General features: G+C 33.8%; 1 non-coding gene across 1 annotated transcript; it reads right to left on the bottom strand.

Annotated features, from left to right (window-relative positions):
- Positions 1-367: 367 nt before the first annotated feature.
- LOC128289883 (small nucleolar RNA R71) lies at positions 368-474 on the bottom strand. The gene has a single exon (XR_008279525.1). It is a non-coding gene; the product is annotated as a small nucleolar RNA R71 (small nucleolar RNA).
- Between the last annotated feature and the right edge of the window lie 22,474 nt (positions 475-22,948).

The raw sequence follows: 22,948 nt of genomic DNA, 5'->3' as shown, positions 1-22,948 counted from the left end.
CACGCACTATGTATGATTATGCTAAACCTTCTTTAATAGGAACTGAATCGAGCATAGTTAGACCTGCTATAGCTGCAAATACTTTTGAGCTGAAACCTAACACTATTGAAATGATGCAGCAACTTGTTCAGTTTGATGGTTTGCAGGATGAGGATCCCAACGCTCATTTAGCAAACTTCTTAGAACTATGTGATACATTTAAAATTAATGGTGTTTCTGATGATACCATTCGTCTTCGGTTATTCCCTTTTTCATTAAGGAACAAAGCTAAACAGTGGTTGAACTCGTTACCACGAGGGTCAATTACTACTTGGGAACAAATGATTGAAAAATTTTTCTCAAATATTTTTCACCGGCTAAAACGGCTAAATTACGTAATGATATCTCTTCTTTTGTGCAGATGAATTTAGAAACACTTTACGATGCATGAGAGAGATACAAGGACCTTTTGAGAAGGTGCCCTCACCATGGGTTACAGCTTTGGTTACAGGTTCAAACGTTCCATAATGGCCTGAATCATTCGACTCAAAAAAATGGCTGATGCAGCTGCTGGTGGAACCATCAATAATAAAACACTTGAAGATGCCTATGAGTTTATAGAAGAGATGTCACTGAATAACTATCAGTGGCAAGTCATGAGGACAAAGCCAACGAAAACAGCCGGTGTTTATAACGTCGATTCGGTCACTATGCTCTCTAATCAGGTAGAACTATTCAATAAGAAAATTGATGGTTTTCTTAGTTCTTCACAGGTTCACCCAGTAATGCAGTGCGAAGCAAGTGGAGGTTGAACAAGCCATTCGGAATACCAACCCTATGGCCACAACATGGATAACGAGCAATTAAATTACATGGGTAATAATACTTGACCTCAAAACAATCCATATAGTAACACTTACAATGCAGGTTGGAGGAACCATCCCAATTTCTCGTGGGGCGATCAAGGAAATCAAAGACCACAACCACCTCCAGGCTACCAACAACCACCCTACCAACAGGAAAAGAGGCTGAACCTTGAAAAGATGCTCTCAAAGTTTATATCGGTGTCAGAAACTCATTTCTAGAATACCGAGATAGCACTTAAAAATTAACAAGCGTCGATCCAAGGCTCAAAACTCAGATAGGCCAGCTTTCCAAATTAATCTCTGAATGACCACAAGGTAGTTTGCCAAGTAATACCGAACCTAACCCAAGGGAACAACTCAACGCGATTAATGTTCAAGATGAAGAAGGAGTTGTTGAGCCTGAGCCAGAACCGAGGCAAGAAACTGTGGTAAGTAAAGGTCAAGGTGAGGTAGATCACAATAAAAACAAAACAGTTCATGTTGAATATAAACCTCGAGCGCCAGGAAAGACCGCTCAGATGAACAATTTGGTAAATTCCTTAAACTTTTAAAAAACTTACACATTAACTTACCGTTTATTAAAGCTCTATCGCAGATGCCAAACGCAATGAAATTTTTAAAGGAGCTTTTAGCAAATAAGCGAAAGTTGGACGAGGCATCGGATGTGGAGCTAAACGCAGTGTGCTCAGCTATTCTGCAAAATAAGTTACCGAACAAACTAAAAGATCCAGGGAGTTTTATGATTCCTTGCTTAATTGGTAGTTTAGATGTTAATAATGCATTAGCTGATTTAGGGTCTAGTATCAACATCATGCCTTACAAAATGTTTAAGCAACTAGGTCTCGGGAAACCCAAACAGACTAGGATGAGAATTCAATTAGCAGATAAAACTATAAGATTCCCTAGGGGTATTATTGAAGATGTGCTAGTTAAAATCGATAAATTTATATTTCCCGTTGATTTCATTGTTCTAGACATAGAGGAGGATAGCAACACTCCTTTAATTCTAGGAAGACCCTTTTTAGCAACCGTTAAAATAATTATTGATGTTGGCACAGGTGAACTCACACTCCGTGTGGGAGACGAAACAATCACCCTTCAAGCTCGTAATTCTGGCAACACAATGGAAATTGAAGGTGCTCGTCTAAACCATTCTACTAAAACTGACAATATGGTGCAACCTTCTTTGCAGGAAATGAGTCTGAAGGAAGTACATGAACCATTCTCAAGCAATAGTAGAGGACCCATTCATGATGATTGAAGGCTACAAATCGAGGAGCTAGATGAATGGTGGACGCATAAACCGAGAACACCCGACAAATCGAATCTATGATAGAACAAGCTCAATACCTTTCCAAATCAACTTAAGGTTGGAGATAAAGTCTTATTAGATGCCACCGATCCTCACATTGTCACTACTACACTGAATGATGAAATCCCTCTTACGGTACTTAGTATTTTTCCATTTGGTACAGTTGAGGTAAGTCACCCCAAGTTTGACACTTTTAAGGTAAACAACACCCGTTTAAAACCTTATTTTGATGAGATTAATAGCAGGAATGAGGAGATAAACTCCTCAAACCACCATGATTATTTAATGGAGAGGTAAGTCGAGCTTAGACTATAAATAAGTGCTTCTCAGGAGGCAACCCGAGCACTAAAAGTATTAAATTCTTTAAAATTTAGTCTTCAACATCTAACTTACTAACAGAACACTAGAATAAAGGTTTTTCACAGAGACACAGCCAAACACACGGGCGTGCTTAGGGCCGTGTGAAAACTGGGCAAGGGTTTCCCCAAACACGGGCTATGATAAAATGCCATGGTCGTATGACATGGCAGTGGTCGAGCCTGACAAAACAACACGGGCGTGCGATACGCCCCTGTGGAAGAACCGTGGGTGAACCTGTTAAAACAGCAAAGGCATGCGACACGCCCGTGGCTAGTACCCGTGGTCAAACCTATTAGATTGACACGGGCGTGGGTCTTTATACACGGGCGTGGGAGAACCAAACAATGCCAGACACGACCGTACAACACGACCGTGTGCACCCACACTCCCAAGGAACACGGGCGTGTACTAAATGTCAGACGCTCCCAAATTCAAAATTCGCGAATCACAAGGGCTGAAATTAGGGAACACGGGCGTGTTACCTGGCTGTGTGCCCCAAATCTATAAATATCCTGCACTATTCACTTTCTTCCCCATTCAAAAACCCTAACCCTAGCCGTTGCAAGTCCACACACCCTCCCTGCCACGCCCGTACGCCCTTCCCACTCCATTTTTGACGCTCAATCTCTCTCCCTTAGCGTTTGTTTACTCCTTTCACTTCTATTTTACTTATTTATAATGCTTATTATCAACATAATCTTCATTTCTTTTGAACTATTTTTCATTTTGCTCATTATTCTATCATTTAATTTGCATTCTTAAGTTAGTTATCATACATTTCATGTTAAATCGAGTTATTAGGAAAACTTCATACCCATGACATTACTATGCTCATTCTCATGCTATTACCATGCCAATGTTTATAATTTAATTTGCATTCTTAGGTTAGTTATCATACATTCCATGTTAAATCGAGGTTAGGAAAACCTCATACCCATGACATTACTATTCTCATTCTCATGGTTATTTTGGTTGATTTTTGCTTCGTATTAGTAGTTTTGGCTGAAAGAGTTAGTTCAAATTCATGAATTTCCCCTTTTTTAAATTCGTTTACCTACTATTATTCTTTATATTACAGGTTTATAATGTTGTCTTCACGAGGAAAGAAGGCCGCTGTCCCTACTTCAAAGAAGAGGAAGGGAGCGTCATCTTCCTCGGGTCCAACCACAGAAATTCGTCACCCTCTCCTTCAATTCCCCCGAGGGCCCTAAGAAGAACTTTTCCAAATACTTCGAGCCCGACCTTTAATTGCGGACCACTGCATCGACTAGGCTACCATAGAACAAGTTAAGTTGGATGATGCGATTCGGGCCCTCTTAACCACCAACCCTTGGGAGCTGTTCTTTGGGATCATCGAACCAACACACCTCAAGCTCACGATGGAACTATGCTCAACGTTCCATCTTCAAACTGTAATGACGAACTACAATGATCCTGGCACGGTCTAGTTTCGCCTAGGTGGGTTAATCCGCTAGCTAAGCGTCCCAGAGTTCGGTGCTACACTGGGTTTATATACGGAGAAATTCAAGGAGGAGAATGACTTACATGCTCTCAACCGCCACATCCATTGTTTTCCTTCACGGTGCTGGGACGCACTAGTACCAGGTGGGGCCACCTACAATCCTAGTCATTCTAAGGCATTAGCTCTCCCTCCATCTCTGGGGTACCTACACGCCATTTTGGCTCACACGATTACAGGGAGGTGAGAGAGCACTGGCATCGTCAACACTTACGACGCCTACTTCTTATGGTGTATGTTGCACGGGCACGCCATCAACCTTGCCTATTTCATCACCCTCGTGATTTAGCACCAGACGGAGTGGCATAGGAAGGGAGTCATCTCCATTGGCCCTTACGTGTCTCAATTGGCTCGACACTTCGGGCTCCTCAGCACCGCGGCCCAAGAATCATCCTTTACCCTCATCGACCAAATGTCTCCATAAGGTATCTCGAGCATGCTTAGCATGAGGATGATCGAGAGGTGCCGAGGAACCTACCCTCCCCAATATCATCTCTCCCAATCTACCGAGGAGGAGGCCAACGAGGACATTCTTGATGATGTTCCTCTACAGCACGAGGACCCACCGACTCAGCCACCACCACCCTCTCGTCCAGTTTATGCGGCGGCTTCATATGCTAACATCTCTGAGTGCCTCACTCGATTTGAGCAGCAGTGTTTTCAACAATTTGACAACATTAATGCTACTATACAGCAGATTTGTCAGAACCTCCACATCTCATCGCCAGTCCCACCTCGTGAACCATTCAGCAATAAAGATGTTTAAAAACATTTATTTATTATTTTATGTTTTTAATTTTTATTAAAACTACCTTTTATTTTTATTAAATTCTAGAATTTTATTTTTAATTATCAATTTTGGTTATTTCTTTATGAGTAATTACTCTTCCTAATATCCCCTCAAAAGTTCCTAATTTTATCACAGTTATATAGAGCTCTTATGCTCATCATCGCATAGGAACTAAAAACTCCACCGGGAAAGGTTCTCCACGACTGCCATGTCCTGATCGACCGCGACCATAGCTACCACTAGATATAATATTCTTTTGGCGCAGGGCTTATGGATTAATGAACCTCTACCACCGCCAGAGTATCCTCCTCCACTCTCAAACCAATTACTCTCCAAAACTCCAGTTCGAGGAATTCATCATATAGGAAGTTTCACTTCTCCCCCTATCTTATTGTTATACTCTAATATCTATCTTTGTACATTGAGGGCAATGTACATCTTAAGTGTGGGGGGCTATTTATTTCATTATCAAAAAAATCCCTGAATGACTACCTTGTTCTCTTGAAAAGCTCTCATATCATATTTAGGATAAATTTTGATTGATTCATGATTTTTGTTGATATATCTTGAATTAAAACATAGGCATTTATGCATTAATTGTTTAAACCTTAAGACATTAGAGAATCAAGCATGATAAGTTGATTTTTAAGAATTTAAAATCTTAGATTGTTTCCCCAAAGTTTAGGTATTACTTTGAGTTGGAATTCACATGTTTTAAACATCAAAAAGCCATAATTTTTGTGAGATTTTTGAGCCTTTTGAGCATCTATTAATTCTTTCATGCTCACTTTTATTATTGCTTTGAGTGCGTCAATATTGAACTATTATTCTAGAACTTGCTTGATTATGCATGTCGAGACCACACCATTTGATTTGATATGTCAAAATGATTAAGGCACTTAGGATTAACCCACTCATGCCATGAAAAGCCTACCTCCACGATTAACCCCTAGTAAACCTCCTTGACCCTAACAAGCCATTTCTTGTATTACCCTTAATATTAACCTTTAACCCATTATTGTTGAAATCCCTTAAATTAATTTAAGCCCCATTTTTTTGTCGAGATTTGAATTGAAATAGTTGCTTAGCTATGTTTTATTCTACTTTGTAATAACTTGTTCTTAAAAAAAAAAAACATGTATACATATTAGTAGTAGTAATCTTCTGAGCTAAAGAAGTTAAATTCCATATTCTAAGAAAAGCTCTGTTGTACGCAATTAATAACTAGCTATTTTTCTAGTTAGGTAATTTTTCAACTCAATCTCGATTCTAACCCTTTCTTTCAGCTTGTGACCACACCCCCTAACCAAGCCTCATTACAACCCTCTAAAGACCTTTTGATTGATGTATCATCTTAAATTATAGTGGTGGAGATTTGATTTTCATGCAAGCCTATGGTAATGACTTTTCATTATTGACTATTGAGTGCTTCATTTATTGTCCTTAAACACCTCGAGTGATTTGAGTGAATCTTTAGTGAGCATGTGAAACTCTGTGATATTCTGAAGCAAAGGTAATCACTTAGATAAGGGGAGACACCTATGTTTGCATGATTAAATACTCAACTTGGAATGTTTGAAAATTTTATGTTCTTTTAGTTGAATTCTCAATGTATGATTACCTATGGATTATTTTGAGATATTATCGATAGGAATTATAAGTTGAGAAGAATTTATTTTGATTATGAGTTGAGAATTTTGCTTGAGGACAAGCAAATGTTTAAGTGTGGGGGTATTTGATAAATCGTAATTTATACATATTTTTACCCTATGCTTAATGCATTTTATGGATGAATTCCTATTAGAATTGGTGAATTCGATGCTCCTAATGCTTTAATTTCATGTTTTATACTTAAGAGAGCATAAGAGAGCAAAAGGAACGAGAAACGGGCCAAAAATGGAGAAAATGGGCCAAAGTACGAAATCAAAACGGCCTGGACCTCCTCACACGAGCAAACCACACGGCCGTGTCAATTTGGCAGTTTCGAAGCATGATTCCCACAGGTGTGTCACATGGGCGTGTCCTTGTCGAGCCCAAGTTGAGTCCAATTTAGAAAAGGCTAATTTTGAGGGCTCTTAGGCATTCCAAAGTCTATAAATACACCCTAGAGGAGGAAGAAAAGGGAAACACAAAATAGAGAGTAAGGAATTACTCCAAGAAAGCCAATTGATCCATCTTAGAAGCTGGATTCACCGTCAAGACTGAAGATGTCTCCTCAATTTCCCCTTCAGGAGTTTTGGGTTTTCTTTATGTTTTGTATTCTTTATTATTCTGAGATGTTTTCTTATTTAGTTATGAACTAAAACCCCTAAATACCTAAGGGGAATGAAACCTAAGACGAATCTTGTTATTAATTTCTGAATTGTATGATAAATATTTAACTTGTTCTTAATTATGTGTTCTTAATTCTTGGTTTGATATCCTAGGATACTGATTCAAGATAAGCTGTTATTCAAAGGAGGAATAGACCCTGTCTAAGAGTACATTTTTCATAATTAAGCGGAGTTGATTGCGCGCCTAGACATAGGGTGACAAGATTTTGCCGGATTAAGGTGAAACCTAATAAAGGGATCCATAGATCGAGTTAATGCAACCCTAGGGTGTTAATTAGAGAAAGGTCTCAATTATTCAATCTCAGGATTAGACGTTATTAGTCTTGAATAGGGATAATAACATAACTCAGGGATCTCAACGGAACAAGTTAAATGAATAAATCGTCCGATTCGAAGCCAGAATAACAAGTAAAGTCTAGGTGGATTTTTCCTTAGGTATTGTCTTAATTCAATCGATTTTTCCAAAAGCAATTCCCCAATTCCATTATCTGTGAATTCTTAGTTAGATAATTAGTTAATTAAAACAAAAACCTCTTTATTTTTAGGCTAGATAATAAGAAGACGGTCATTACTAGTACTTTTAGTTCCTTTGGGTTCGACAATCCGGTCTTGCTAAAACTATACTACTGTTCGATAGGTACACTTACCTACATCGTGATTATAGTTAGTTTCAAGAACGATTAATTATAAATATTTAAAACCTATCGCGAAATCACGCGATCATTATTTTTGACATAAAATTTGACATAAAATTTATCTTATAAGCTTTGTTTAGAATTGGTAAATGATATGTATGTGTATTCAGTTAATGATAGATAAATTAGATATGTATGCATATAACATGTATGCGTTGGTGGTTTGATATTTATGTGACAACTTGATATATGTATACTAATATTATATGGTAAGTTTAACTTAAAATTTATGGTGGAATTGGTATGACTAAAATGTTTGATTTTGATAGTTGAGTAGATGAAAAGTAAATAGGTTGTATAATTGTAATTTTTGTCATGATGTTGGCATATACATTTTGGTCTATTTGATTAAATAATTATGTTTTGAAATGATTCGTAGATTGATTGAGTATATGATAATTGACATAATGTTTGTTTATAAGAAATGTTATATGTGTATATAGGAATAGAGAAGAATGAAAGTTGACATTAAATAAGACATACGTGGTTAGCATGTTATATATGTTCGGGTAAAGTTTAGGTAAATGACCTTATGAATAGATTTTTTAATATATATATATATATATATATGACCTATTATAATTGATTTGATTTAGTATATGTTCAAATGTGATGAATTAAAATGATTAAATTTCTGTGTGTATCCATGAATGTCCGAAAATTGTGTTTTCATTTGGTAATACCTCGTAACCCTTTTTCGGCGACGGATACGGATTAGGGGTGTTACAGAAACTGACGTCAATTATATTTGGAAAAGAGAGAAAATTTGGGAAAAGAAATCAAAATTAATTTGAAATAACTCCCAAATCCCATATTTTTCTCCTATTAGTCCACTTCTCAGGCTTTTAGTTTGACCGAAACTCTCTTGGTCAAATGAGAAAAAAAAACTCTCTTGCTTACGCAGGGATTTGAACACAAGACCCCCAACATACTAACACTCCACTTAACCACTAGACCAGCAGACCCATTCTAATAATTACTTACCATCTTTTAATTAAAAGCCTATCAGCCAAAGATTAGGCTTTATTCATAAAAATACCAAAATTTTCCCAAGTCATGGCTTGAACTTGGAACCTCTCACACATACCCAAAACACATAACCACTGAAGCAGATACACAATTGTGTCACCCATTTGCAAAAACAAAAATTTAAATTTTTGGGGCGTTACAAACCAATTCGAATTTTAGCTCATGAGATCAAAGAGCTGAGAAATAAGAGAATCGCATTAGTGAAAGTATTATGGCATTGACATGGGGTTGAAGAAGCTACGTGGGAACCCAAGGATTCTATGAGAAAACAATATCTTAACCTATTCATTGGTAAGATTTTCGGGGACGAAAATCCCTAAGGGGGAAGAGTTGTAACAATCTGGTTTTAGCTAAATCAAAACAGTGGTTTTGAAACCATAAATCTGAGGTCAAAAAATTATTTTAATATTATTTTTGGTGTTTACAGTATGATATTTAATATGTTTGAAAATTTCGTGAATTAATTTTATCGTTTAATTAGTCAATTTGAGAAAAAAGACTAAATCGCGTAAAATGCAAAAGTTTCATGCTGTTAGTTAAAGGTGTCAATTAGCCTTGGCTTTTAAATATGATGGCCTTAAATGGTAATTAGACCATTTTAGGTGTTAATGGAAATTATGGAAATCCATTATATGATTTTATATGTTTATTATTAAGGTTAATATAGTAATTCATTAATAAAGGTTACTAAAACAAAAACAAAAAGGAATTTTGTCCATCTTTCTTTCTTGTGGCTGAATATTAAAGAAGAAAAGAAGCCATTGATGATAGTTTAGGGTTCAGCTAGTATATTCCTTGATTAAGGTAAGGTTTTAGCTTGGTTTTTTATGATTTCTATGTTTTTGTAATCGTTGCAGCTCAATCTAGCTAGCTCGTACCTTAGATTTTGAAACTGTTAAAGATTTTGAGAGTTACCATTGTTGAATCTATGAGTTATTTGATGTTTAATGTTGAAATATGAAAGCTTGATGATAGTTTTACGTGTTTTGTAAAGTATTTTTTGACAAAAATGTCAAATAGGGATTAAATTGTGAAATATGCAAATTAAGTGGTTGAAATGTGAAATAAATGAAATTTTTGGGCTACTAGGGACCTATATGTAATTCGGCCAAGCTTGGGTTTAAAGAAATTATGTGAATTTTGTGTATTTTTGAAATAGGGACTAAATTGATTAAATATGTAAGTTTAGGGGATAATGTGTAAAAATGCCCAAGTGTGTATTTTTGGACTAAATTGAAGGAATATATAATTGAATAAGTCAATTTTGAATTCATATAGATCAAGAAAGAAAGAATTCAGATTTAGATCGGGGGAAAAACAAGGTTATCCAGTACTCGACCCGGTCCGTCAATTCCGTATATAAGGTAAGTTCGTATAATTAAACTTAAATGTGTATACATTTAATGAGTGGATGAAATTGAGATAGTATTTATTCTATTAGATAAATGTTGAGATGTTATGTGAAATGTACGAGTTTAGTAAGGCAACTGTCCAAATAAGACTATAGCTGGGCTATGGCAATCGAATAATAAGACCATAACCGGGGTATGGCATGTGAATGAAAGACCGCGGCAGGGCCTTGGCAATGTATGTGTAAGACCATAGTTGGACTATGGCATTGGAAAATCAATGAATTTGTATCGTAATCACTTATGAACCGGAGAGGTTTGATAAGAGTATTAATGAGAAATAGAAAACTATCGGTACAGGTATGCACGAAAAACTATTCAAGTATCGAGTTAGATGAAGTTGAGAACTCATGAATGATGATATGAATAAATTTGATGTTAGCTCATGAATTGATGCTTTAAATGTTAATGATATTATCTATTTTGAATTGCTATATGAATGTTGTGATTATTTCAAGTTCACATACGGACTTACTAAGCTTTATAGCTTACTCTGTTTAATTTTCGATGTTTTATAGATCTATGAAGCTAGCTTGGATCCAAGGATCATCAGAGACTTCATTGCACTATCTATCATCTATTTTGGTACTTTTGAATTTATGTATATTTGGTATATGGCATGTATAGGCTTGAGTCATTTTGGTATGTTTGATGGATATGTATTTTGGCCATTTGAGATGGCATAAAATGATGAACTTATTGATGCTTATGAATGTGCAAATAGTTCTACTTTTAATGTTCGGATTAGTTTTGCTAAATGAATTATACATGTGAATTATGCTTAGGGAAGAAAATTAAATTGTTTGGTATTTGAATAGGTAAATGATATGAAATTGAGTATTGAATTTAGTTGAAATGGATATGGTATGATTATGTATTGGTTGATGATCTTTGGCTGCATAATTGTCTCTTATTATGAAATTGTGTAAGTATGTGCAAAAAGGGTGGCAAATTGGCTTCACAAATGGTCTATTTTTGTTCACACGAGCAGAGACACGAGCGTGTGTCTCAGCTGTGTGCGACACAGGTCATGCTATATAGTCGTGTGTCCCTTCGTGTTGAAGTTGAATTGAAGTCAGTATGCTCCACACGATCTCACACACGGGCATATGACTGGCCAAGTGATATAAGTCAGTATACCCCCTAAAGGGCACACGGGCTGGACACACGGGCGTGTGGTTGGCCGTTTGACCCAAGTAAGTATACTCTCCAGTTTTCACACGACCTGGCACACCGGCGTGTCCTCGGTCGTGTAATGCAAGTCAGTATGTATGCCCTGTTTCCACACGGCCGAAGACACGAGCATGTCTACTAGCGATGTGAGGCACACGGGTTGTTCACATGGGCGTGTGACCTCTGTTTATAAGAAAAATTTCTAAGTTTTTGAAATTTTTGTATGTTATCGATTTAGTCCCGAACCACTTTTGAAGCATGATTAAGGCCTCGTAAGCCCTTATAAGGGACAATGTGATTGTTTTGAATGATATATGAGAATGAATGATTGAGATTAATAAATGTAAGCTAAATGTTGTATATTAATCGGTAATGCCTCGTAACCCTACTCCGACAATGGATACAGGTTAAGGGTGTTACAAAGGTCATCACTAGTGTTGCCCCTAAATTCCTCAGTCCCACACTTTTTTATTTTATCAACAGGGATCCATCGACTCGTTTCGATCGTCTATGGAGGTTGAACTATCATATGAGGTATTATAAGGGGTGGAGGTTGTTGAGCCATAGGAGTGGTTCATACGAATTCTGTGAACTATTGACCCATTAAACAATTAAAAAAACATTTTTTCCTTCATTTTCTGACATTTGAAGAATTGGTAAACTACGACTCGCTTCTTGTTCAATAGTAAAAACATTACTATTAACTTCATCATTGTTAGCATGTTCAGATTCTGTCGACATCTTTAATATTTATAAGAAAAATAGGGGTTAGATCGGATCAATCGATATCACACTATCACGGGTATATATGACATGTAGTTTGTAGACTACAAACACGTTACGTTCAATTTGAAAATCGACTAAACCTTGCTTTGATACCACTAAATGTAACACCCCTAACCTGACTCGAACGTTGGACCCAAGTAAAGAAATGTTACATTAACATTCAACAATTAACAATCACATTATTAAACAATACGTACTTATAGATAATTGATATTATGTATAAACAAACATATTAAATTTTAATAGAAAAATTCAAAAAGTACTTAGTAGTAAAATTCAAGCTTGCAATAGGATTTACCTTGAGGAAATTTAAAGTTTAAAGTTTAAATTGAAAATCCATAGTTAGTATCGATACCAAATCGATACCGTTTTGAAAATCAATGCCAAAATCGAATATTGTCTTCTTTACAAAACAATTGTATCAATACTTATTTTAGTGTATCAATATTTTATGAAAATGTATCGGTACTCAAATAAAAATTGATACCAAATTAGTATTCTATTTATTTAAAAAGCTATTTATATGGTCAAGTATTGATACCAAATCCCAAAGTATTGATATTTGTCTATAAAATGGTAAAACTTCATGTTTCAAAAGTTCAAGTCATACCAAAATTCACGTATTCAAACACCTAAGAAATTAGCAAATGTATCCCCATTGAAACCACAATTCAATAATCACATCAATATCACATTTAAAATCAAAGTAATGGTATTAAAAGTATTCATACACCATTAGCATTTCATACCAAATCATCACTCTTTTCAATTCATATTTCATCATGCCATATTCACACATTTTATAATTCTTATACCAAAATACCAAACAAGTTTCTAAACTCACACATATACCAAAGCAAAACATATTTACATGTACTCAAAACTCATCTCAAATAAGCATCATCAAAATTATTAACTTCACAACTTACTATCACAAATTCAGTTCACCTATTACATTCCATATAACCTAAAACGAACATTCAAAAACTACTGATAGGTTTCTAGATAGTGTGATTCTTCGAGTCAATCCGGTCGCCCGTATCTACAAGAAACAATAGAAAGGTACAAGTAAGCTTACTTATGCTTAGTAAGTTCTACTGTGAGCACAAGAAACAATAGAAAGGCACAAGTAACCTAAAACCAATAATCTTGTCATCCATAATCAAATCACAAGTGAGTTTTAAGCTTAAATCCAAATGAAACAATTCGATCAATTACATTGTACCATTAAAAATAAACTCGATAAACGTTTTAATATATTCAGATACACGGTTAACCATTCAAATGAGCTATCCATCTGAAACACACCTGGGTACCAAGTGCCAAGCCCATAGGCTAACATCCCTTCGAATCACACCTTGGCATTGCGTGCCAAGCCTGAAGGCTTTACATCTGCCCCTGGAACACACTTGAATGATTGTAATATAATATGGTAGTCCACAACAAATGTTGAACTTCGGTATATTCAGTAAACAAGAATATAATAGTAATCATCATCTCAACACTAATCAATCCCGTACAGCTTGCAATATAATCTATTGTCATGCCAATCGTATCTTATCCTACGTTCATCAATTCATTTATTTATCAAATAACAACATTCAATATAATTTTTTTTTTTATCTCAAATCAACTCATTTACTAAAATTCAACACTTTAAGTCAATTAGAAAATTGAATTCATAAATAAATGTTTAAATTATACTAAAATTAAACCATATGAACTTACCACGGCTAAAATGTAGAAACAGCAAAAGTTTAGGGACTAATCCATAACCTTCCCTTTTCCATGATTATCAACTTGATCTTGATCTATAATATAATTTATTAGCTTGAATTTCAACATTCTATTGAATTTAATGCATCTAATTTCTTATTTACAATATTTACACATTTACCCCAAATACTTACATTTAATACAATTTAGTCCATAATATTGAACAAGCCAATTTCCACAATTAATACAAAAACCCATTTAACTAAGTTTTTATTCATCTTATTACAGCCCATAAATTCCAAGGATTCTCTAGAAAAATCAAGCTAACTTCCATATTTTTCCTACTTAGTCTCTAAACTCAAATTTACTAAAAATTACTTTACAATTTTATCATATCTATGAACTAAGCTTCCAATAACACCAACTAACAAAAAAAAAACCTTCAAAATTATCAATGATAAATTTCTAAACATTTCACTATTTCACAAATTAATTATTGGGCTAACTAAATTAAGCTATAAATAAATAAAAATTGATAAAATCACTTACATGCAACACACTAGATGACCGAACCTTCAAAACTCTCCCATGGCTATTACTTGCTTCTCAATTTCTATAAAAGCTAACAGAAAGATGATAGGATTTGTTTGTTTTTATTTAATTTAAGTTTTATAATCTATTTACTATTTTGCCCTTAAGTAACCATCCAAATTTCACACTATTTACTTACCAACCGTCCACTACATTTACTTACATGATATATTTATCATTTTAGTCCATGAATTTTCAATTTTATAATCATTTAGTTCTTTTTAACTAATAGGGTTAACTTTTACATTTTTACAATTTAATCATTTTTAGTTAATTAACTATCTAAACGATAAAATTTCTCAACCAAAATTTAATACAACACTAATGCCTTCATAAATATTAAATAATTAATATTTTAAGACTGACACGTCAAAATTGTGGTCCCGAAACCATTATTTTCGACATCACTAAAAATGGGCTGTTACATGTGGGCTTATTTGAGGCATGATTTGTCCCGATTCGCTTGTAAAAGAACACACATTTGTCACCAGAATCTCGAGCGACATTCCTTACTTTGAAATCTGATTTGAGGTACCTAAATTAGGTCTTTCAAATGATATTACACACGAATTAACAATTTATTTCAAGATTTATTGAGATTATTGAAAGATTTCTCAAGAATCGTAAAATACTGAATAATTGGATTGACAAATTAACATCAGATAGAAATTCTACGAAAACTTAGGATCTAAAATTTGGAACCAGATGTACTTAGAATTTCTTGGCAAGGATTTAAGGATGTCATTTGATGACAATGAGAATATTGACAGAGAGAACAATTGTATGAAGGAATTTTTGATTTGAGAAAGCAAAATAATTATCAACCATTAGGATGAAAATATGGTGTAAAGAGAAGGGAGAGGAAATAAAAAGAGAATAAATAGAAGGATGATGAGAGAATTCTACTAGGATTTGGAAAGGGGAAAATTGAAATTCTAATTAGGAAAGGAAGATAAAAAAAATGGTAGAATTCTAGTTTATTGGGATTTTGAGGAAGTGCAAGATATGAATTCTAATTAAGAATAAATTGGGCCAATTCCTAGGGCTTTTGAACCCTAGGGGATGCACTTGCAGTTTTCCCAATATTTTACTGAAATTTGAAATTAAAATTAAAGAGGAGGAGGGGAAGGCTCATACCTTAAACACTTTAGGGGCTTAATGTCTTAACCATTAGGCTATTGCCCATTTCTTGTCTATTTTTTATGCTTAATCATATTGATATGTTTTTGGGGGCATTTTGGTAAAATTATGAAATAAATAAGGAAGGAGAAGGCTTGAACTTGGGTAAGCAAGAGGGAGAGTGAAGTACTAACCATTGGGCTGCCACCCATTCCTATTAAGTTTTTACTTCAAATAATATTTATTTTAGTGTAGTTTTTGTATTAGGTTGCTCAAAATTAAAAGGAAAAGAAATGGGAGAAGGTTGACTCAAACCTTAACTTCTAAGGAGGAGACACCAACACCTAACCACTCAATCTATGTCATATTTGTTATTTATTTTAGTTACTCAATTGTATATATTTATTTCTAGTTCAACTTACATATTATTTATTAGCTTACACATTTACTTAAATTTTCTTAGTAACTTATTTAACTTTATAGTTTTTAACACATTCCCATTTTAGTTTATAGACATAATTAATACTCATACTCAAGTCTCATTATTAATATTTTACTTCATTTTACCCTTTTCAATTAGGCCCTAACTCAATTAAAACACACTATTTTCAAATTAAACCTTGTAATCAAGTTTCATTTTAGATTAATTAATATAATAATACATGGTTATATTATTTTAATACTTTAGTTAATTGTTTATGACCTATAATTTCGGTATCTGTTTCAAACCCTCATTTTTTAAATGTTCAAAATAACCTTTTAAATCGAGGCGTGACCACTTTCAAATTTCACGAACCCAATTCTTCTAACTCAATTTTTGGGGTGTGTCAATTCTCCCCTTCTTAAAGAAATTTTATCCTCAAAATTTTCCTACTCACACATCAATCACTTAGTCACAGAATTCGTCATTCCTCCTTTTAAACCAACCACTACGTTTTTGTTGTGTGTTAATATGATATGCAAATTGTGCATGTATGCATGTCGAATCAAGTAATAAAGTGATGAATGAGATCATCTTCACAAGGATCAGATAGGTGTAAATCAGTCAAGTTATTATAGTGATGTGTGATTAATGTTATGGCAAACCAATAATAAGAATGCAGTGGCAATTGAGAGAATGATGATGTATAAAATGTGAAAAACTGATAAGCAATCAATTAAGAAGGTTGTGACAAAGACACTACGATAAACGATAGAAGGGCTATGATGTTGATTGAGTAGGCTAGGGTTACTAAAGAATCTACCTTTACTAATCTCTAGCACTTCAACAAAATCTTAATTATTCTACTACTTAGAATGACTTTACTGTGGTTTGCTTCTTTCAGGAGCAAGACCTAAAGTTACCTTACCTAGGGCGCTATATGTCTATAAGCATTAATTTTGGTTCCTAATACTATTTCTTCTTCTTTCCATATGAAATACCGCTTTATGTCTAGAGACTGCTACTAGTAATTGATTAAACACTCACTGATATCGTTCAACTTTGATCTAAGTAACATACCTTATCAGACTTAGGTTAGTTTTTATATACTTACTGCACATTCGTCAATGCACCGCATGCATGCAGTCTTGAAATACGATTAAATGAAGCAATAGATTAATCCAGATCTAAACTTCAGTCATTAATGGAAATAAAGGTTTCATCAAACTAATCCCAATCTTAAGAGATTTAGCTCATGGTTGGCAAATAAAATTCAAGTTTAACATAACAAGCAAAACTTTTTCTTCACCAATTAAGCTCACAAAGAAACAAGATAAGAAATAGAGGAAGAATTCCAGGTTGACAGCTTTCACCTATCTAGCTCTCAACAAAGGCGACGCAATGTCTTGCGGTGGCCAAGAATGACTACCTTCTTCTTCCACCTTTTTCTTTGCCCTTGTTCTTAGCAGCTTCCCTCTATTGTCCTTGAACCGCTGTCATCCTTTTTTTTGGCTTTTATATCTCTTCCTTCTAGGGCAGGTCCATCAACCCATAATCAACTCTCTTTTTTTCAAGTTTATCTAGTACAAGTACAGCTGGGGCTAAGAACGATACGCATTGAGTGCTGACTAGGCATCTTCCAGGCACTGCCACAACATTTGTGTTGGCAAACTATCCAAAATTTATCACAGAAAACCTTCAATATTTTACTCATTTTCCTACATTCTTCATCTACCAATGTAACAGTCTGATTTAGACCCTAATCAGAACTGTGGTTTCGGGACCACGAATTCGAGTTAGAAATATATTTAAAAATTATTTTCTATGTTTATTTTGTGTGAATTTATATCTGTGAAATTTTCGTGATTTAATTTTGTTATTTAGGTATCCGATTAAATAAAAGAACTTAATTACGTAAATTAAAAATTTGATAGTTAAAAGCATAAAGGTCGAATTGTTAGTGGCTTTCTAAATGGAAATCTTTATGTTGCAATTAGCCCATTTGAATTAAGGGTGGACGGTAATGGGTATGTTATATATGATTTTATAATTTTATTACTAAGGTTATAATGGTAAAATAAGTAATAATAAGTATATAATAAAACATATAATGAGAAACCATGTTCATATTATTGTTTTCATGATCGAAACACTAATAAGAAGAAAAGAAAAGAGAAAGCCAGGGTTCGACCTTACTCAAGCTCAATCAAGGTTCATTTTTGTTCGATTTTTGTTAATTTTTACGTTTTTGAGATCGTTGCTTCGAGTACTACAAAACCCATGCTTGAATTTTTGATTTTGGTGAATATTTTGAGTTATGCCATTGTTGAGAGCTTGTGATTTTTGTTGTTTGATGATGAAATATGGAATATATGTTTTAGATTAACATGTTTTGTATTGGAGTTTTTGATGATTTTGAGTAATTAGGACTAAATTGAAAAAAGAATAATTTGAGGGACTAAAATGTGAAATAAATGAAATATATGGACTTGTATAAGCAGAGGTAAGATTCGGCTCAACATGGGTATAGGGAAATTTTGCATATTTTGTGTTTTGTGCAATAAGGACTAAATTGTAAAAAATATAAATGTTAGGGGTAAAACGGTAATTTGCCCATTTATGTGTTTGTGGATTAAATTGAATGAAAATATGTTTGAATGAGCTTAATTTGCATATGTTTAGATCAAGAACTAAAGAAATCAGATTTGGATCGGGGAAAAACAAAAGTCGTCGACTAGCTGCCCTGTTCCGTTTTACATCATTCGAGGTAAGTTTATAAGCAAATAGACATGTTTAATTGTAGTTAAATGTTAATATTACATGCTGGCATGAAATGTGTGAACATATATAAGCTATGGCCGAATATGATTAAGCTTGGCTATTATATCTCTGAATGGGTTTCGACCGAGTTACGATGTCAGAAAGCCCTGTATGAACCTTAGGAATAGTTAGGATACATATGTCATGACATAAGATTCCGATATATGTGTACGAGTAATACCATGGCATCGATATGTGATTCCGGTATGTGTTTACGAGTAAGACCCTATCTGGGACAATGCCATCGAAATGTGACTACATGTAAGACCACGTCTGGGTCATTGGCATTGTACGACTTGTGTGTTTATCCAAGTGTCCTATCCAATTCTGAATGGTTCATCGGGCTACGATAAGTTGTGAACGTACATGTTGAATAAGCTAAACGACCAGATATGGAATAGGTTATTATCACTTGTGATAAGGTAAGTAAGTACTTAATGTTTGATACAAATGACTTATGAGGTAAATATAGAATGTGTATAATTATAAAAGTGTGTTCGATCTTGATAGATATATTGTGATTGTCTTCGAAATGATATGTGATATGTGTATAGATGTAACCATGAGTATTCATCAATTTAGGTAATGTGTACATGATGATATATTATGATGCTTGAGTTGTGTTTATGAGTATAAGTATATTTGATTATCTAATGATATATTGGCCTTGTAAGTGAAATGTGAATTCCTGATATTGGTTATATGAGCATTCGGTCAAGGTGGAAATTTTGTATAAAAACAAAAATATCATTTATGAAATTGGCAGGTTGAGACTAAGCATATTTATGCTAGTATAATTCGGTTTAGTTTAAAATGAGTTGGTTATATCACTAGATTGTTTATTTGCTTATGGCTTACTAAGCTATAATAGCTTAATGTGTGTGTATTTGTTTCTGTTTTATAGATTTTGTATTCAAGTTACAAGCTCGGGGATTGTCAGCAAAGTCTATCAGACTATCGACTGCTTTTGGTATTTATTAAGTTGCATTTTGGAACAATGGCATGTATAGGCTGGAACATATTTTGAAAATGTTGAATGTTGGTTGTGTATATAAGCCATGCAAAAATGGCTAAGTTTTTGTCTTTAAAAGTTGATTATGTTAAGTTCGGTTTATGTTCACTTTGGTTTTATAGTTACGAGCCATATGTGTATAATATTTGTGTTAGGTACCACGTGTGCTGTAAAATGGTTGCTTGCTATGTCCCTATTCGGTTTTAAATCCTTTGATTAAATATTCATTGAGTTTGATTGTTGGTAAATATTGTATATCCTTTGTGGATAAATATGGTTGATTATTTTTTATGTATTTTATGTTAAATGTTATCTTTATTTTAGGTAAGTTGTCTATAATATATATATGGGCATCATTAATAGGTTTGGCGATGGTATAATGTATTGAAAACATCTATAACTGCATGAGGTAGATTTGTTGTCTACTAGTGGACTATATTAAAGTTATGTTTGATGCTTGATTTACTTATTTTGGTAAATAGACCTAGTGGAACTTGGATTTGCATAAGAAACTTTGTTTAATTTTTAAAGGTTATATTGTATTAGTATGCGGTTATAATCTATTAGTTGAGTTCTTACATGTCTTATTAGTTATGTAAATATAGGCGCTTATATTTGGTTAATGTGTATATGTGCATGGTTGTATATATTTTGTTAGTTATTGGTACATTTATGAATGTGTAAAAATGAACTGCATGGGCAGAATAGGCAAAGAGTGAAATGGGTTATTTTATATGTATATCCGAATGTTTGCCTTCCAATTATGTTAATATGCAAAACAAATGAATTTCGCATGAGTCCATATGATAATGCTGCATAAATTAATAATGAGGTTGGTAATGACATTTGCTTTAATCGATGTAAATTTTTTGCATACGCATGACTTTTATAAAATGAGTCTAATATTCAATAATGAAGTTATGGATGTGTTCCATGTTAACATATGTATATATATACATTTTGGGTTATACATTATTTATACTGAGTTGTGCATGTTAAAATTTTTAAGATTTGATATTTGATTGAGTTATAAGCATATATGTGATCTAGATCTCGAATTGCAATTTTTAATGAATATTTGTATGAATAATAGTATGATCGGTAATGCCTCATAACTCTAATCTGGCGACAGATACGGGCCAGGGGTGTTACAACCAATTAACCACCAAACAAGTCCTCCCCACGGACAATTAAAAGCAACATGTAATAACACTTAAAGTACAATTCAAACTCTTTAATGCAATGCTATAAAAATACCAATGCAATATCCTAAAATGTAACTAAATTCACCTAAGTACAGGCAATTAACTAAGCCTAAGGTCATGAAATATAACTCTTCTCAAGAGTTATCAGTTTTCGTTGTGCAACTATGATTCCTATGCAGTTCCAAACAATACTTCCCCTTAAACCTCCAACAGACTTCTCTTAAAGATCCTATTCACTACCACGGAAACTACAGAAATTTCACTAATAATTTCTTCTACCCCAAACTCTCAGTTTAATAGAAACACTATCATTTCTTCGAGTTTAACGTTTATCTACAATTTTCAAGTAAAAGTTCAAGCATTAGCTATTTCCTGAATGTTTAAAGTCTAAGATTATAGTTTATCTAAAGTCTCAAAAGTAAAAGTAACTAAAGTAGGACCGACATCGGAGTCTCGGATTTAATTTCTAGCAGAAAATAAATTTTTCAAAAACTTTGGGCATGATTTTTCCTAAAATACTCCTTTCTATGGCATGCATGCAGACTCATTTAAATTTCTTAAGTTTAAGTTTTTTTAAACTTGTAGCTCTGATACCATCACATGTAAACTCCCCAATTAAATGTTAGGCCCGAATCTAGGAGATTACATCAGCCACTGGAATGGCCTAGTAGCGATCGAGGTTTATAAAACAATGATTTGAAAACATTTGTTTATTTTTATAAGAAAACTTAGTTGATTTCTGAATTATTTTTCTCAAAAATCTAATTATAAATTTAGCAGCGAAAAAGTGATATCTATTTATGTTTTAATAGAAGCTGTATTTGATGTATATATAATTAAATGCCCTAATTTTAATACCCTAATCAAAATTTAAAGGTCATTCATGCTGAATAATCCCTAAAAAAAATTAAGTCCCTTTACACAGTTTAAATAAAACATTATAGTTTCTCAATAACGAAATATTGAAATAATAAATCTGAAATATTTTAATAGACAAAATTGAGCCGAGTCCTTCAGAATACCATGTCCACATCCTAACCTAGTAGGTTATCTGTAAAGATGGAGAATAAAAGGAGTGAGCTATAAAGCTCAGTGTGAGTTCAATCACAACAAAATCAGTGCATACAGTCAATAGGTCATAATACCATTTAGTATAATTGTAATAAATTAAAAAAAATCAAAGAATCAAATTTTCAAATTAACCATCAATAGTATCATAGAATTCACAATAGTAATTTCAGAATATCGATTTTTCAATTTATCTTATCCTCACAATATCTCAATGTTCACCACTATTCATATGCTTATGAAGGCAATGCAATTTCAATTATCAGAAAAGGGTCCCCCCTCACCTTTACACACCACAGTAGGAGTTCCCCAGAACTCCTCTACATTTACACCACATTGTGGATAAACAACTAGTAATAAAAAGGGTGGATAAACTAGGGTTTTTGATAAAAAGTTTTTGTAGACAAACTGTCAGTAGGTTGTGAATACACAACATGTTTGCAGATTGAAGTAGCTAGTATGGTGTGGTTAAACCACTCAAATGGTACAGATAAAAGCTACTCAAATGGTATGGATAAAACACTCAATGATGCGAATAAACTACTCAACTTCCTTTGTTCATATCATCCCACCCCATTTAATGCGATATGGAAGGGTTAAAAATGATCAGTACAGTAACATTTAATATGCTTTTAATAAAACATTACGGTAGCAATCATTATAATTATAGCAATTCGATTTAGTGGCAAATATTACGCTTATAATAGATTGATTCAGTAGCAAAAGGCATGTTGTACATGTGTTT

Source organism: Gossypium arboreum, chromosome 2 (genome assembly GCF_025698485.1).
Source record: "Gossypium arboreum isolate Shixiya-1 chromosome 2, ASM2569848v2, whole genome shotgun sequence".
Taxonomy (NCBI): domain Eukaryota; kingdom Viridiplantae; phylum Streptophyta; class Magnoliopsida; order Malvales; family Malvaceae; genus Gossypium; species Gossypium arboreum.
Note: the sequence above shows the minus strand (reverse complement) of the source record. Positions and strands in the feature narration are given on the sequence as shown.